Below are 15787 nucleotides of genomic sequence, written 5' to 3' on the forward strand. Positions count from 1 at the left end.
AGGGGCGAAGCGTCTGGGCGGGCGCGGGGGGCCGGCTGGAAGCCCCGAGCCCCCGGAGCGGGCGGCGCTGGGGCTGCTGCTGGCGGGAGGGCGGGCGGCGGGGCGGGCTGGCACCTGCGGCTGGCCGGCCCCGTGCCCCGGGGGTCTTCCCTCAGGGGCTGCTTTCTTGCCTTTTCATGGCATCGGTTCGAGGGATGTTTTTTTCCGAGGCAGGAAAAGCTGTTTATTCGGCTAAAGCGGTCGGATAAAGCCCTGGCATCGCGTCTCCGAAAGGAAGCAGACTTTGATGGATTGGGAAGGGAAGTAAGGCGTTTGGGGTATTTAGAGCGGTGCCTTTTGTTAGCGCCTTTCTAAAATTAAACCGTCGGTGGAAAAACGATCTTTGTTACGGATCCAACTTTCCACTCCTCCAGTTGAGGCTCGGTAGGCACAGGGATGATCCTGCAGATCCCCAGGAAGGGTCGGAGACTGAGGTTTAACATCCTTGATTTCTGCTGGTGTTTGTACGAGAGAGAAAAGCAAACCTTGGTACTTGGTGGTACTTTTTACCCTCCTTCGTCTTACTTTACAATGTGTAGTTTTTGTATCCTTTCTGTTAAGGAACCTATTTTTTTCCTGTAACTAAGTTTTGAAGGTGTAGCCTTATCAGCAGGCTGATTTTTTTTTTTTTCTTTTCTTAGTATTTGCAGGTCATCTTGTGGCTACTTATTTATTGGAATCTCTCTCTTAAGTATTTAACTTGTTCTCTGTCTTTACATTTATTAATTACTTGAGTGACTTTCAGAAGAGATGAAATCCTGTTGTTTTCTTCCTGGCTCAGAGAAGTGCATGCTCTCTGGATCTACTGTGTCTTCATAACTATTTAGGTACAAAACCAAAATGTGATACAACTTTATTTTAACAAAACAGTCAAATTCTGTATGTTTTCCTGATTTTAAAAATCACGGATATACAGGGATGTACCACTATCTAGTTTTATTTGAATCAACAGATGTAAATGAGAGAGATTGCTCTGGACTTCAGATTATAAAAGATTCTCTTGACTTTTTTGGTGGGAAACAAAAAATGCCTTGAAGGAAATGCCCTCAAGACAAAAGACCTTTTATATTCTGGTCCAGAAAGATATCCCCATGTCGTGCTAACAGAAGTCTGTTACTGGCTCAACTGTGAAAGCTGAAATTAGGTTTTACGTGGTCTTTTGTTGGTTTACTGCTGGGTGTGAATTTTACCCGCTGTGAAGAAATTTTGTGATATTGTAGTACACCAATAATTTCTGTGGCACTATTAAATAACAAGAACCTACAAGCTTCCTTTCATATTCCAGAAAAACCCTGTCAGGCATTCGATGTCCAAAAGTATGCATATTACATACCTTTTTTTTAATGTGAGAATGTCAGTACTGTCATTGCAACCTAGTTCACAGAGTGAACAGGCAAACACAACTTTTTCTTGGCAGCCTCACTGGATCTCACTTGGTGACTAAGGCTGCAGGAGTGCTTCATCTGTAAGATTAATAAAATACTTTAGTTAAAAATGTTTCCTCCTCTTACCTATGGAAGGCTTCTGTATGACCTTCAGTCCAGTAGTTTTGTGGACATTTCACAATCTTCTGCTCATCCTTGCGACATTGCGATGAGGTAATGAAGTGGTGTTGCCTTCATTTTATGTATAGAATTTGAAGCACAAAGAAGGCAGCAAGTGATTTTTCCAAGGCAACATAGGGAGTCTGTGTCAGGGCAGGGAACTGGAACGTGAAGATGTAGGTTCTGTACCTTTGTGTCTTGCCCCTTAATGCATTTTCTTTTATCTACTGTATCTGTTTCACATATTTAAGTTGTGAGCGTTAACTGTTTGGTAATTAGTAACTTAAGTTTTGAATATTAGAGAGGGAGAAGGAAATGTTGATCTCACTGCAACTCAATGTATTGTTTAGATTTCAAATTATAAGAATTACATATAAAACATTCCCTATTTCCTTGTCAGGTGATACATCTTGTATTTTTGGTTTGTGAAGCAGGTATCACTATTGACAATTTTCCCCTGCGGTTCACTGGTTCTAGTATGTGCGGGTGTCATGGTTTTAGGCTGATCTGATGGGCAGCTCCTGCCACCAGAACCTCCCCCCCCATCAAACCATGACAGCAGGTCTGCTTATGGGAATTTATGATGGCTATTGTAATCGATGTATGGGTGTTCCTAACTCCTGATGTTTTCTGCAGTTGTTGAGAGCAAGATTCACGCAAGAAAATAAGAAGGATTTCTTTAATTGAGTAGCGTTCACTTTTGGTGAATATACAAAACAAGCTTTTTCCTGATTCAATCTAGGGAAGAAGAGAATGCCTTATGCCTTGGAGAGTGCACAGTGAAACTGTCATTCTTTGGGCATAGAAGAGGAGAAAAGGAGATGCTGAACTGGTTTCACTGGTTTCAAGATGTTTTCTCTCAAATGACTAACCTTTGCTTGTATCTTGGAGGCTTGCTTCAATTATGGACATGTTCTCTGCTGCTCTGCTACTGGTAGCAAGAGTCAAAGATCCTGTAGCCTCTTTCTGTGTCTGGACTTGGCATGATCAGAAGCTTGGTCCGATCCACTACATTTTTTATTTAGGGAAAAACAAAAGAATGGGTCAAACAAGTACTGATATTCCTATGACTTATTCTCCTAGCTCCCATCCCACTAGTTCTCAGCTAAGGACCCTTGTGTTTACCTTTGTAGTTGATAGCCTATGGTGGGCTTTTTAAATTTAGGTAAATTTTGTGTCTGCAGAGTCCTGTGATTATAACTTTTGCAGATGCTTGAGAAAGGACCTCTTTTTATTTGTTTTTGAACTTGCTACTTCACAGTTTCATTTGATTCCCCACCCCCACACTCCCAGTTCCTGTTTTGGGAGATGACAAAGAATTGTTCCGTATACAATCTTGATGTGCAGTCATGCCTTGACAGACCTGTGTTATCGCCCACGACTGTCTTTTTGCCAGGCTGAAATCTTGGGTCTGTTTAGTCATTTCTATATAAAAGCCATTTCATATGGTTCTGAAGTGCGTTTTTGTAAAATGTTTCTGTCTTCTGCATGGCCTGGGCTATGGGAAATCTCCTTTGCCTGCAGCTGAGCCTTTCCAACAGACCTCCACTGGGTTTTGGTCCTGCCTACTCCAATCCTGATAGTTATATCCTGGCCAAAGTGAGGAGTATCTAATATAATTATTCATTTAGATCAATTCAAGTTCATGCAAGTTCAAGGGTTTTTGATTGCTAGAAACAGCCTCTGTTTTTTCCTCTCAGATCTCGCAGATACTAATCTGAGGATAGGTTACTGTTTTTCCCCCAGTTGATTGGCATTGTGTAACTCTTTGACTAAGTAATTTTTATTTTATTATAAGTGGAGTTTTTAAGGTTTCATCTGTATTTGGATCTCAGAACAGCCACTGGATCTATGATATGATCTGCAACGTTGCCAAGTCTTGTTTTGTACCAGAAGGTAGATTATAAAAAGACCACAAAAGAATAACTGAAAGCAGCTGGGGACGGGCATGCACAATACGTGTCTGAACATAATAGGTATCTCTTTGAATGACAGGGTATTCCTGTAGCCAGGATGCTCATCTGAAACATGGGTAGAGATCTCTATCTGCTCCTGACCTTGCACAAAGTTAGGCTTTGCCTACACTTTGAAATTTAGGAGCAAATTCCAGCACTTGACTCTAGCTGTATCCAAAGTCTAGCAAGATGAGACCTGGGCTTGCGTCATCTTCTCTTGAACCCTTACTTGAAGAATTCTCAAGCATATGGGACAGAGAGACACCAGAGTATCCTCCAAGGGATTGTCTGGTCCAGAGTGTTGAGATAAACAGTGTTGTCCAGTGGGAAATACAGGACAGAGGAATCTGAAAGTACCAGTTTGGGACTTGAAGGTTCATATAACTATGTAGTCCTCCTGACAGGATTTATTAGTCTGATTTAGCATGAGTGTTGGTGGTTTGCTCCAAGACCTGATCTGACTGAGCAGAACCAGCTTTGGTGGTTTTGCACCCAGAACATAGCCAGCATAGCAGCCACCACCTGTAGAGGTTTCTTTAAACTGCTCAAGAGTTTATTTGTATTGGCTGCAAAGTGTATTTTTGAGTTTGTGCTTTTATTTTTGTGTATGTTTTTATGTGGGTTGCCCTTGCAAAAGTAGAAGTTAATCTTCCCACAGATAGGGAGAGTTAACAGTGCAAATAAGGAATTTTGAGGTGCTTAGTTATTGTATGATTAGGGCCATGTGAGTGCCTTAGTTAAGCATGCATTTTTACTTCCTGATTAAAAGCTTCTTTTTAAAAAAATATCGGCATTACTTTAGTAACAAAACCAAATATGTGTACCCCTTGCTCCATTTATATACTCAACATTGGATTGTAATTTAGGAAAAAAAAAAAATTGCTCCTTTGCAGGTTGACTTCATATTCTCTTAATTGTTTGTTCTAGATAGTCCTGACCTGAACAACTTGCTGATACTACATCTTTTTTGTTTTTCATGTGAGACTTTAAGTCATTATGATTCTTTTTGATTAATAAAAATCCAAGCTTTCAACAAATTGTTTCATGCATATGAATTCCATGTAGGTAATGGGTGCTTCAATTTTTTGGTGAGTATACTAGAACAAGCAGCTTTTAGCTGATAAAAGACTGAGGCATGTTTAGTGACTGCAGAGCAATATGGATGAGAGGGCCAGCTGAGCGCCTTTGCAAGGCTTAAGTTCTTTCCCACTTAAGCTTTGCGAGTGGTGGCAATAACTCAGTCATGCATTAGCACAGTTTCTGTAAGAGTTGCTTTGCAATGGCTTTTCAGACAGGTGTTGCTAAAACAAATTCAAAGCTTTAGAGATGTAAAGTAAATAAAGTTACATAAAGCTGTAAAGGAAATATACCTCTTTGAAGAAGGATGCTGAAAAGCTTTACAGACCCAACCCACCTTTTGGGAATTGTGAGTGATACTGGGAAAAATAAAGTCCCAGGGAGCGTTATGTGTCAGCAGCAGTTAGTGACAATCAAGCCTTTTATCTGGTGAAGACTGGTGGAGGCAGTTGAGTTAAACATATCTAATTAGGTCTAATCTGTGAGTAATTTTTTAATGTAAGATAAGTTTATTGAAACTCTTCTTAAGTAATACAGTCATCTATAGATGTATGTGCCTGTTTGCAGGCTTAATGTGATTGTTTAGGACAGAGGAATAAGATTATGTGTTGAATAGATCACATGCTATTAAGTTCAGATTGCTTTGAGAGACGTAATTTTTTACTCCTCAGCTTACTTTCTGTCCTCATTCCTCCTGTTCAAATTCAAGAATTCTTATGTCCATGTGGCACGTAACGCAATAGGCTGTCACCTGTTTCTGTCTCACTGCCTGAGCCTACAGGTAAAGTAATTCCATTCTGATACATCAGGTGCAAGAGATTTCACCAGTGAACTTCCGTGATTGCCTGTTAAACTGTGGATTTGATTTCTGTGTGATCGGTAGTTGATTAAATATGAGTACTTGTCTCAACTGCAGCAGTACTTACTTGTTAATTTAAAATAGTAATTATCTGTTCAAAGATAACTAGAATACTTGGGGATCACTCAGAGGTGATGCTGGTGTGTGAGAGGAAAATTGACAAATAGAAAAAATCTGTTGCTTCTCCCTAGAGAGAGAAGTCTGTGGAGTACAGTAATGCTCTGGCAAGCCTGACAACCCTTTTCGACTTGCCATACCATACTTTTTAAATCTAGCTGTAGATCTTGTAAGAGACTACAAAAGTCAAAATAAAAGCTAATCCAAAATAAAAAAAGCAAAATAGAGAGAGTCCAGTGACCAAATGGATGGGTACAGTGGTGTGGTGGCCGTATCTATGGCAGCGTAGTGCTCCTCAAGGTTCTTACGTGCTGTAAAGCTGAGAGCAGAATGAAACACTTGAGTTCCAGGGTTTAACAGCTTTGGTCTTCTGTAGAGTGTGGCTGCGTAGTACAAGCGCAATAAAGGGAAATCATGTATTTGTAACGTTGCTGGTTAAGCTTCCGACTTGGATCACAGTTTTGCGATGGGCTTGGATAGGTGCAAGTGGCAGCTCGCATAGGTCACGTTGCAAGCCTAGGAGTGCTTGATGCATGCTTCCTAGGCAAAGGGAAGGTAGTTAAGAGGTAAGCTGGTCATGAGTCGGTACAGAAGCTGAAACCTGGGTAATGGCTCATACATGTGGTAAGAACTTTTTTTTCCCCCCCCCTGTTGTTCAGTCTTGTTCCCAGTCCATCTTTAGATATGCTTTTGTCATCAAGTATGTTTTAATATAGTAAAAACACTTCCTCACATGTGCCATATAAAACAAATAATCTTTTGTTGAGTTATGTAGCTTGTTTTTTAAATTCCCAGAAGTCAGGAAAATATTTCCAGGAAGTAAATCAGTAATAATTCCTACCATAATAGGGACTTTGTCTATAAGCGCTGTTTGTTGCTACATGTCTAAGAGCTTTTGAAATTAGAAATGTGTTTGTGCTGCAGTATTCACATAGAGTTTTCCATAGAAATTTTAAAATTCATTGAGTACTTCATACATAGGCATGTTTTGGAGTCCTGTGTAAGGGTTTGCTCTGCAAAATCTGAGTTATTCTTAGGTCAGATGGAGAAGTTTTGTATAGAGACTGCTTGCAGTTATTGCAGACTCATAGTAGTGGACAAAGGTTATTGCTTCTAGTCAGCCTGTAAGAAGGATGGATTACCTCTGGTGAGAATTAGAATTGAGATCAGACAGGTCAGGCAAGGAAAATACTAGACGCAGTCTGGGACAGAGAGGTCGGTCAGGGACACAGGAAGCATCCTCTGTGATGCCTTGAATCCCAACAAGTTACACCCTTCTACAACTCCTTCAATTACTGCAGACAGTACAATTAAATATGGCTTTGGCGTTCTACTTCATTATGAAAACCACTATTTCATGTGTTTTCCTTAAATGTCTTTTCATGCAGAAAAAGAAGTCTAAGCAGTTCAACAGTTTGCAATTTGCAAGCTTAAATGATCCTTGTATTTTAGATTTTTTTTCTATAAGTAAAATTTCCTACTTCTCTAGAAATGTTTTTTAAGAGGAAGTACTCATTCAGTGCATTCAAGTTATACATTAGTCATTTTTCTTCTGATAAGACACAGGAGGTGAAATCTTAGGAACATGTTGCTGAGCATTAGCAGACACAGGGCTAGTCATTTATTTTCACTTCCGTTTCATGCCTCAAGTGATAGAAAATTAGAAAAACAAAGTATGTTATTTGTTTTAAATGCTCAAGATGTCAGCCCTTTAAAAAGAGGGGATGGCAAGTTTCTTCTCAATCTGCAACCATCTCTGTATGAGCCAGGATTGATATGATGAGTTTGGTTAGAGTCTCACTGCTGGTTTTGTCCCGTGTCTCTGCACCTCTCTGAGGTTGCTTCTGAAGCCTGTGCTGGTAGTCTCACTTGTGTCTTAGTTCTGCTTTGACTGTATCATCTTAATGCATGGTTTCCTGTGGCAAGACTGGAGGATCCCCAACCCATCAGCCACTGCTTTGGAAGCCTGTTGTGTTGTTGAAACCCATATTCTGTCCAAGATGTGTTTTTTCTACATTTTGTGGCAAAAAGAGACCCAGTCAGCATGTCTTCAGGGCTGCCTGAATCCTTGGCTCTGCCCTTGAGATTCATCCTCTGCATCAGTCTCAGCTTCCTTCTCAGCACAGGGAAAGACCTGCTTCTACACTCAAGTACTTGGGTGAGATCTTTTGCCAGTTTTTGAGTTTGCCTGTCTTATTTTGTGGAACTTTATTTAGAAGGCTTTTCCTTGGATTAGAGAAAGGAAAACATAACTCATAATTTACTTTTCCAAAGGAGCCAAAGGGAAGGACTTCATATTTTTGATTCTTTGATTCCTGTTAAAATGTTTATTGGCGTATGCCGAAAAGTCATAGTACCTTCTTCCCAGTGTGCTCTGCCACCAGTATGTCAATTTTTTTGCGTTGCTGTTGTGCCTTCAAGAGCCTTTGTTAGGATAGTGGACTGGTTGTTTAGTGACCTGCACTGCTAAATCATCAAGACACCAGACTATCAGGACTCTCCTGTGATGAAGTTGTGCAATTCTTGAACTTTCATCTGTAAGCAGTGGTCCACACCTCCCTGAAGCCAAATGTGTCAAGCCAAAGCATTTCATGGGTGGCCTGTTTGATGCTAGGATTAGTGTAGTGGCTTAGTGCCTCCCCTGAGTTGCTTTTGTTTCCTGGGAATAGGAAGACCTGATTCTTTCCCCATTTCCCTCGGCCTTGTCTTGTCAGTTTAAACAGTTGTTGACCTTTTCAGTCTCACCTGGTAGGTATCAGTGCTGCAAAAGCAGTATTATGGTCTGCAGAGGCTGCACACACAAAAAAAATTAATCTTTTGAAGCTGAGGGAGAGCAAGATGTCAGTGATGGGGAAAAGGGCACTGTCTTTCTTCCTGTTGCCGACCAAGATGTTCCTCATTTATCCTTTTCAACATATTTGTTACTTTTTTCGTTTGATTTTTTTTTTTGTAATCGCAGAATAAATTGCTCGATTCCTGTTAATAACTAGGTTATTAGGTTACTGAACAGCTACCTTAAGTAGTGTTCTGAACAATTGGTTGATAAAGGTTTGTATCAGCATATTCTTAATTTCAAATATCAACTCTGTTTTTGCAGCATTGTCAAGAATAGAGGAAAATTGCCACCTATCGCAAAGCCCCTTATTGAGAGCCATGTTAAATATCTGCTTTCTTTTCTTTTATTTTTTTTTAAAAAATTCAGATTGACACTTCTGCTGCCTTTGCATTTTATCTTCCAGTAGCAAAGAACATATGCCAGGTTTTCTAGTTTTCCAGCTCTGCAGAGTGCATCAGACTAGGTAGAGCAACATTTGAGGTGGGATGCATATGCGTTGGACTGCATGGGCTTTAACAGTCAGTTCATTCCCTTTGAGAGTTTGGCTGTATCCATGACTGAACGGATCTACGTTTTAGGATTTAGCATCAGTTTACTTCTTAAAATTAGAAATATTTTTTGTTGTTGTTTTCCTCATTGTACAATAGATGCAGTAGCTGTTAACAGCTTTTTAGGCTTTTGAAAGCATCAGTTTCTTTCAAAAGGACAGGAGGTGTAGCAGTGAAAGATATATGCCTCTTTTTCACTGAAAATTTATGTGTTTTGTAGAATCCTTTTCTAGATCCACATTCAAGAGCCCTAGGTTAACTGGCATGTCTTTCTGAAGTCCCCAGAGAAACCAGCCAAGCCTTTTGTTGTGTTCTCTTAGTCCAGAAAAAAAAAAAAAAAGAAGAAAATAATCCTTTGGGTGTCTCATTAATAAGCCTTTCAAAATTCTTCGTATCTTGCATCCTTGTAGGACGCGAGTTGTAGAAATCTAACATAGCATTTATTGGCATTCTTACTCTTACGTGTACGTATGTACGCATACACCTAGAGACATACATCCCGTGGAACATTTGTTAGGTTGTCTGCAAAAGTAGGTTGCTGATATTGGCCTTTCCAGTGCATGAACAACAATGCTGTAAACAAGAAAATAGATTTCCCTATTAATAGCGTCAAATATCGTTGTGCTGAGCTGACACTGATACAGCCCAAACAACTGCAAAGTGGATGAATGCTTTTTCTGCTGAAGGAAGCCAGACTGGCTTGCGTAGTGATGTTTTATGCCCATTAAAAAAAGTTATTAAACCTATTCCGGTTAGAAATCCGTAATTCCCTGCAGTAACGCTCGGCTTCAGAAACTGGGTTGGGTGCGGGTGGGTTGTTGTGGTCTGACGCTGAACCTGTTCTCTCAGCATATTTGTGGTATGCTGGATTTTGAAGCTTCTCAGCCAACAATGGAAATTCTGTGAATCATTTCAGAAAGATAAACAAGGAGGTCTACTGAATTAACTGTAGAACTGAATAATATACCATTTGTAATTGTCCTGTTGTTAATTTTGGCTGCGTAATTAAACTCTTGACTCTGCCTGAGATGTTTTTAGGTGTCGCTGAGCTATAGGCTTTCACACAGATTGCCAGTCTTCAGGTGTGGATTTCAGTTGTAGCACTGTAGAAACTAATGGAGGAAGTTTGATCTAGTTCACATATCTAAAAAGTGCCTAAAGCTGAAGCTGTGAAGCTGTGCGTAAGAGACTCCCTTCAGATATCACTCTGAGATGAACAAGCGGAATGTTTTAGATAAGCTGTTTTCTGGAAATGTTTACTTTTCTCCATCAATTGTGAAAAGAGGCAAGGGTCGCAGGGTCAGACTTAGATGTCCGTCGTCATTCATTTTTAAAGTTAGGCCAAATGCACCCCATTTTTTGGGTTCTGACAGTCGGATGTTCAGTAAGGAAAAGTGAATGTGGGTTTTGGCTTAGCTGATTGCCTCTTAAAACAGGTAGTGGTCCTCATGACCAATAGCATCAATTAAATTGTCGTTTTTTGCACTGAACTGAGCTGATGACAGCTGTCCATGTTTCCATTGCCAGTGCGTGTGCACAAAGCGCTTCAGGAGCTGGTGCAGTGTAGGCGGTGCTGCCCGCGGGTGGGATCTGCTGCCTCTGTGATGGAGTGGGGCAAAATATTACATACCTGCTCTGGTCTGCATCTCGGTGAAGCAGATGTCTCTCACTCAGTAACTTCTACTAGCTTTTCGTAATGTGATTATGTTGTTAGTGCATGACGCTAATAATGGAAAATAGATACAAATTAGTGAAGCAACAGGCTAATTACTTTTATTTTTTTCTTGCTCAGGTGATTTGTGTTGCTACTTCATTTGACTTCCTTTCGTGTCAATGTTTCTTAATTCTGAGATTCTGACTACCTGAGTATATAACTATATTTTTGAGAACAAGAGTTTTCATCTGATTGCCATTATAATCAAAATTGCTTATAAATACATCTTTTTGAGGAGCAAAACTATCAAGACGCATTCATAGCATTCATAATAGCAATTGCTTGCAGTGCAGTGTTTATAGATAGACTCTGAATTCTTTTGGTTAGTCTGATGGACTTCAAAGTCTCCCGAATCTGGATTACCGCAAAGACATATTCTTGGTTTTATGCACTTGTATTTCCAGAAAAGTGTTGCATTTAATGCCCGTTTATGTCCTTATACAGCATGGAAGAAGATCACAGAATCATAGAATGGTTAGGGTTGGAAGGGATCTTAAAGATCATCTAGTTCCAATCCCCCTGCCATGGGCAGGGAAACCCTCCACTACACCACGTTGCCCAAAGCCTCATCCAACCTGGCCTTGAACACTGCCAGGGATGGGGCATCCACAACTTCATCAAGAAAAGGGAAGCTGAACTGCTGAAATTGAGAGAAGACGTGATGTTTTAAGCACTATGTGTGTGTATGGTATATCAAAAGAGAGGAAACTTTGCCACATGTGGTTGCTTAACATTTGAACTTTTTGGTTACCAAACCAAGACTGATCTCTCGGTTTGTTCTAATGTGTGAACAGTGTCAGAGTCCAATACTCTCTGACCAGCTTCTTTTAGATATTTCATGCTTGGAGGTTGTAATGTTTAATATCTAATTTACTTATCTGAAGATAGTTGATGATATATGGGATTTCCGATTTAGCAGAATGTTACAAAATGTACTGAAAACACAATACAAATGTATGTTGCACATAACAAAATAAAGCAATTGCAATACATAGTTCAGTTGCAATAACGATGTGATTCCTATTACCAGTCTCTCCAATATGCTTACTCTCAAGACACTTGAGCATCCCTAATCACTGGGAAGAAATATGTGAGTTCAATCACAATATTCTGTACAGGCTGGCTCAAAGCTTTTTGTTTTCGTCACTGAAGACGACTAGTTTGAATGTTTTCCCTCATCTCAAAAGACGCAACCTCAAGTCCTCCTACAAAATTAGCAATACAACATGCTGACCCAGGTAAATGGGTCTTCTCACTTCTCACCTGGCCTTACTGAATTGCCTTTCAGCTCTCAGTGTTATGGTCATAGTACTCCCAAGTGGAGTATGCTGTCATGGGTGAGTACTGCTAGTCTCGTGTGTTCATGGATTTAAGAGACAGCCTTTCTTTACATACAGAGTGGGAAGGAGCTACATGGGATACTTGATGCCTATAAGTTACCTGACCTCAGACCAAAGCTTGATTACTGGGAGAAATTGGCCTTTAGTCCAGAGTTTGGGCTCTGAAAGTGGTCTGTAGAGTTGGGTAGATGTTTAAGAAGAAAGGGGGGGGGGGGGGGGGGGTGGAGAAAGAAAAAGAAAAGGCGACGGGAAGGGAAAGGATGTGGTCGTGTAAAAATATAGATAGATAGAAGTGCTACATTTATTTTCTTCTCATGCTCTTGTCATACTTACAGCAGTTTTCAGCATAGAAGGTTGTATGATCCCTATGTTTAATAGGCCTTGATAGACACTTCCATGAATCCATCCAAGAGCTCTCTGACTTGTGCACAAAGATGAAGAAATGACTTTCTGAAGTCAGGCTGAGAGCGTCAGTATGTGAGCTGCCAAGCAGTGGGTAGGATAGCAAGTGTGTGCCCCCTCTCTGTGTTCAGTCTGTAATAGCTATTTTTCTGACTCACTCAGGATAATAGTTGATCATGTAGGCACCTCGTGCCATACACTGTGGGGTGAGTTTTGGTTTTGGTGTGGTTTTTTTTTAGCAGCCAACTTGTGGATGTGAATCAATATCTAGTGCCTTAGAATTGTCTTGGCTTGGTCTGAGAAGAATTGTATCCATCACTGCCTAGAAAATAACTTTTTGCAGATTGAAGCAATCCAAGTGTTGACTACTTTTATCCTTCGCTCCAGGAATCTGTTCACCAAAACTAGTGTGTTGTCTCAAAATGTTCAGCCTGCTCTGAGGAGAAAGCAGCCACAGGGAACATAGGACTACTTTTGGGGTGCAGAGTGATACACGTCAGTTAGGGGCTCCTTTTCCATCCAAGTGAATGTTGCCAACAGCATAATCAGCATTAGTTGGTATGTTTGGAATAGCTGACATGGTGCAAAGGGTTGTGGCTTTCCACTGCTGGCCATCTCCTTTTAGCCAGAAATATCAGGATTGAAGTAGCTGGAAATTGATTCACTATCCTGCAGGTAAAAAGCCATGTGTTAACTTGGTGAACTCGTTTCTCTTGTACATACTTTGAAGAAATAATTAGGGAGTTCTAAGTTAAAGCTTGCTTTCCTGCTTACAGCAGTTGTCCTTTTATTAAAGCCAAGGCGTTCAGTGCTTGCAAGTGTGTAAGAGGTGCTGGCTATTAATACATCCCTCCTCAGATTACTGTATTTAGTTCATGAAATAATAAGCTGTTAGCATCTGGGAGGCATTGCTTTCTGGAGAATGCAAGCTTTGTATTTATTTTTTTTTTTAAGCTTGGTCCTTGTAATTTTGAAGACAATTCATGGGTTTTCAAATGCGGCAGTGCTGTATCCTGGAGACACTGGTGATCTCCTGTGCTTTTGCTGCTGCTCTGAGCTTTGAGTTAGCAAGAAAAATGGAAGTGGCTTATCTCTGATTTTATTGTTGTGATATTTGAATTGTATGAGTAGGGTCGACATTATAAAAATATAGCTTCCAGTGAGCTGATAAATTAAAAAAAAGAGAAGCAGAGTGCACTTGAGCAGATGAGTGGTACTGTACATGAGAACACTGCTCTTCTTGTCTCTGGCCATCGTTCCTGAGCTGTTCTTGTGTTGTCTTGTGTCTGAGAGACTTCATTGCCAGTTATTTTTTTAAGATGTTTTCTTCCGAATACTTGTATTTTTTTTGATTTGTTGGAGACCTGTCTCAGGGAGACTCTATGAAGTAACTCCATTAATGATTTCTTCCCAGTGTACTTGGAACAGTGTCCGGTACTACTCTCTCTGCCAAACATTAATGAAGGATTGAGCTAAGTTGCGGCAGTACCTTTACAATAATGTTTTTGCAGCATTTCAGCTGCACTGTTTTTCCTTTAGCAACGTCATCTCTTGCAATGATTGCTGAGATAGTTATATTTTTTCAGGATAAACAGCACATCCAATGTCCCTCTGAATTCAAGAATCCTGTTCTAACATCTACACGGTCCATTGAAAGTCATGTCCTGCATAAGGGAAAATACTCCACCTTGTTAGCCTTGGAAGAGTACTGTCTTCTGCTTGTTATCCAAGTTAACCTGACCCTGATCTCTGCTGATCCTTTTTATCCCCTTCTTTTTCTAAGAGGTTTTCCTGCTGGCAAGGCATGCAAGCTTGGAGTTGGATGACTAGCCATCACCTTAACATCAATGTTAATTGAGTATGAACTGATCTGTAGCAATATACCATCTCCATTATCTCAGGATACTCCAGTTAGGAACACAGCAGCCTAAGAGAGCTCTTGGCAGTCTGAGAAAAGCTCCTACTAATACCTTGCCCTTGAAAAATTATACCTAATTCCTCCTCTTAGTTGCTGAAAGAAACCTTGTCACCGAAAGATAACTTTTTGTGTGTCAACTCAAGTGTATGATTTCATTTTCTTGATTTATGTTCTCACCTGTCAATGATTAAGAATTTTTTTCTCTTTTTTTTCCTCCCTGACTGTGCCATGACTCATGCATATTTCATATGGTTGCTGATTACGAGACACAGAAGCCCATTGCCTCAGTGGTTCAGTTTACAGTTCTCTTGACTTTGTGGAGTGCTTCGGTCGTGGGAGATTTCTGTCTTGTTTTTACCTTGTTATTCAGCTGAGCCGCTTCTGTAGAAATTCTTGGTTAGTGACTTAAGAAATACCTGCTCTCCTGAAATACGTGCAGTGGGCTGGGTCTCTAATGCAGTGTGTGATTGTACATTAATTGGTGGCAGTGGGGTTTTTTGACTGTTTTTCAAGAAACATCTTCCGTCACATACCAGTTTAGCAGTTAGGTGATGAGATTTATGGTACAGATTTCAGTGAATTTGTGTTCTCATTTTTGTCTGGGTTTACTTATTTCTCAGCTGGGTAACTACTCACAGGTTACACAATTCTTGGCTGGAGAATCTTGCATGAGCACAATTTTTTATTTTTTATTTAATGTGTGGTAAGTTTCATTCTCTTTCGGTATTTGTTCTTGCTGCAGAATGAAAGCAATTCCACTTGTTTCATCTCTTCGTTTTCTCTCTGCCACTAGACATACTAATAAAGGACAAGTACTTTTATTGGAGTGGACACTCTTTGCTGTGGAAAAACACTGTCTTGTGATTAAAAAAAATAAAAAATTAAGTGTCTTAAGAGCTTCTGGAAGACTCTGTTGGGAAAGACAGGGCATTCAGAGTATGTTGAAAACCTGCTACAACACTATCTTAAGACACTACATATGATAGCCACTGGTGACTAGGGCATGCTTCCAAGTATGAAATCAAAGGTCGGTATCTAGTTGCTTTATGTACTGTAATGTCATAAGCAAAGTTAATCCATAACTTTGGATTTGGGTTAGTTTGCGCGTTGGAACTAGATGATCTTTAAGGTCCCTTCCAACCCAAACCATTCTATGATTCTATGATAACAGAAGATGTATTTTTCAGCAATAAACATGTGGATTATTAGTATCCTTTTTTCATGTAAATATTAAAACATGAGGTTGATTGTATTTACCCTGCACATCATTATGTGATTGCTTCGTCCCTGCATGTTGCCATTGAGGTCGTTTGTACAATAAAATCAGTGAGGGGATTTTAACACAGTGCAAGCCTGGCTCTGCCTTTACTGTTTGTACTGAGTGAGACCTTTGGGATAAAGGTTTCATAAACATTGTAACTCTACTGGTGGCCTCTGT

At 40.2% G+C, this 15787-nt stretch overlaps 1 protein-coding gene across 1 annotated transcript in view; it reads left to right on the top strand.

The window, feature by feature from the left end:
* Positions 1 to 15787, top strand: part of BZW2 (basic leucine zipper and W2 domains 2) — a 60490-nt gene that overhangs the window by 361 nt on the left and 44342 nt on the right. The gene's annotated exons all lie outside the window — the stretch shown is intronic.

Source organism: Tauraco erythrolophus, chromosome 7, assembly GCF_009769465.1.
Source record: "Tauraco erythrolophus isolate bTauEry1 chromosome 7, bTauEry1.pri, whole genome shotgun sequence".
Classification (NCBI taxonomy): domain Eukaryota; kingdom Metazoa; phylum Chordata; class Aves; order Musophagiformes; family Musophagidae; genus Tauraco; species Tauraco erythrolophus.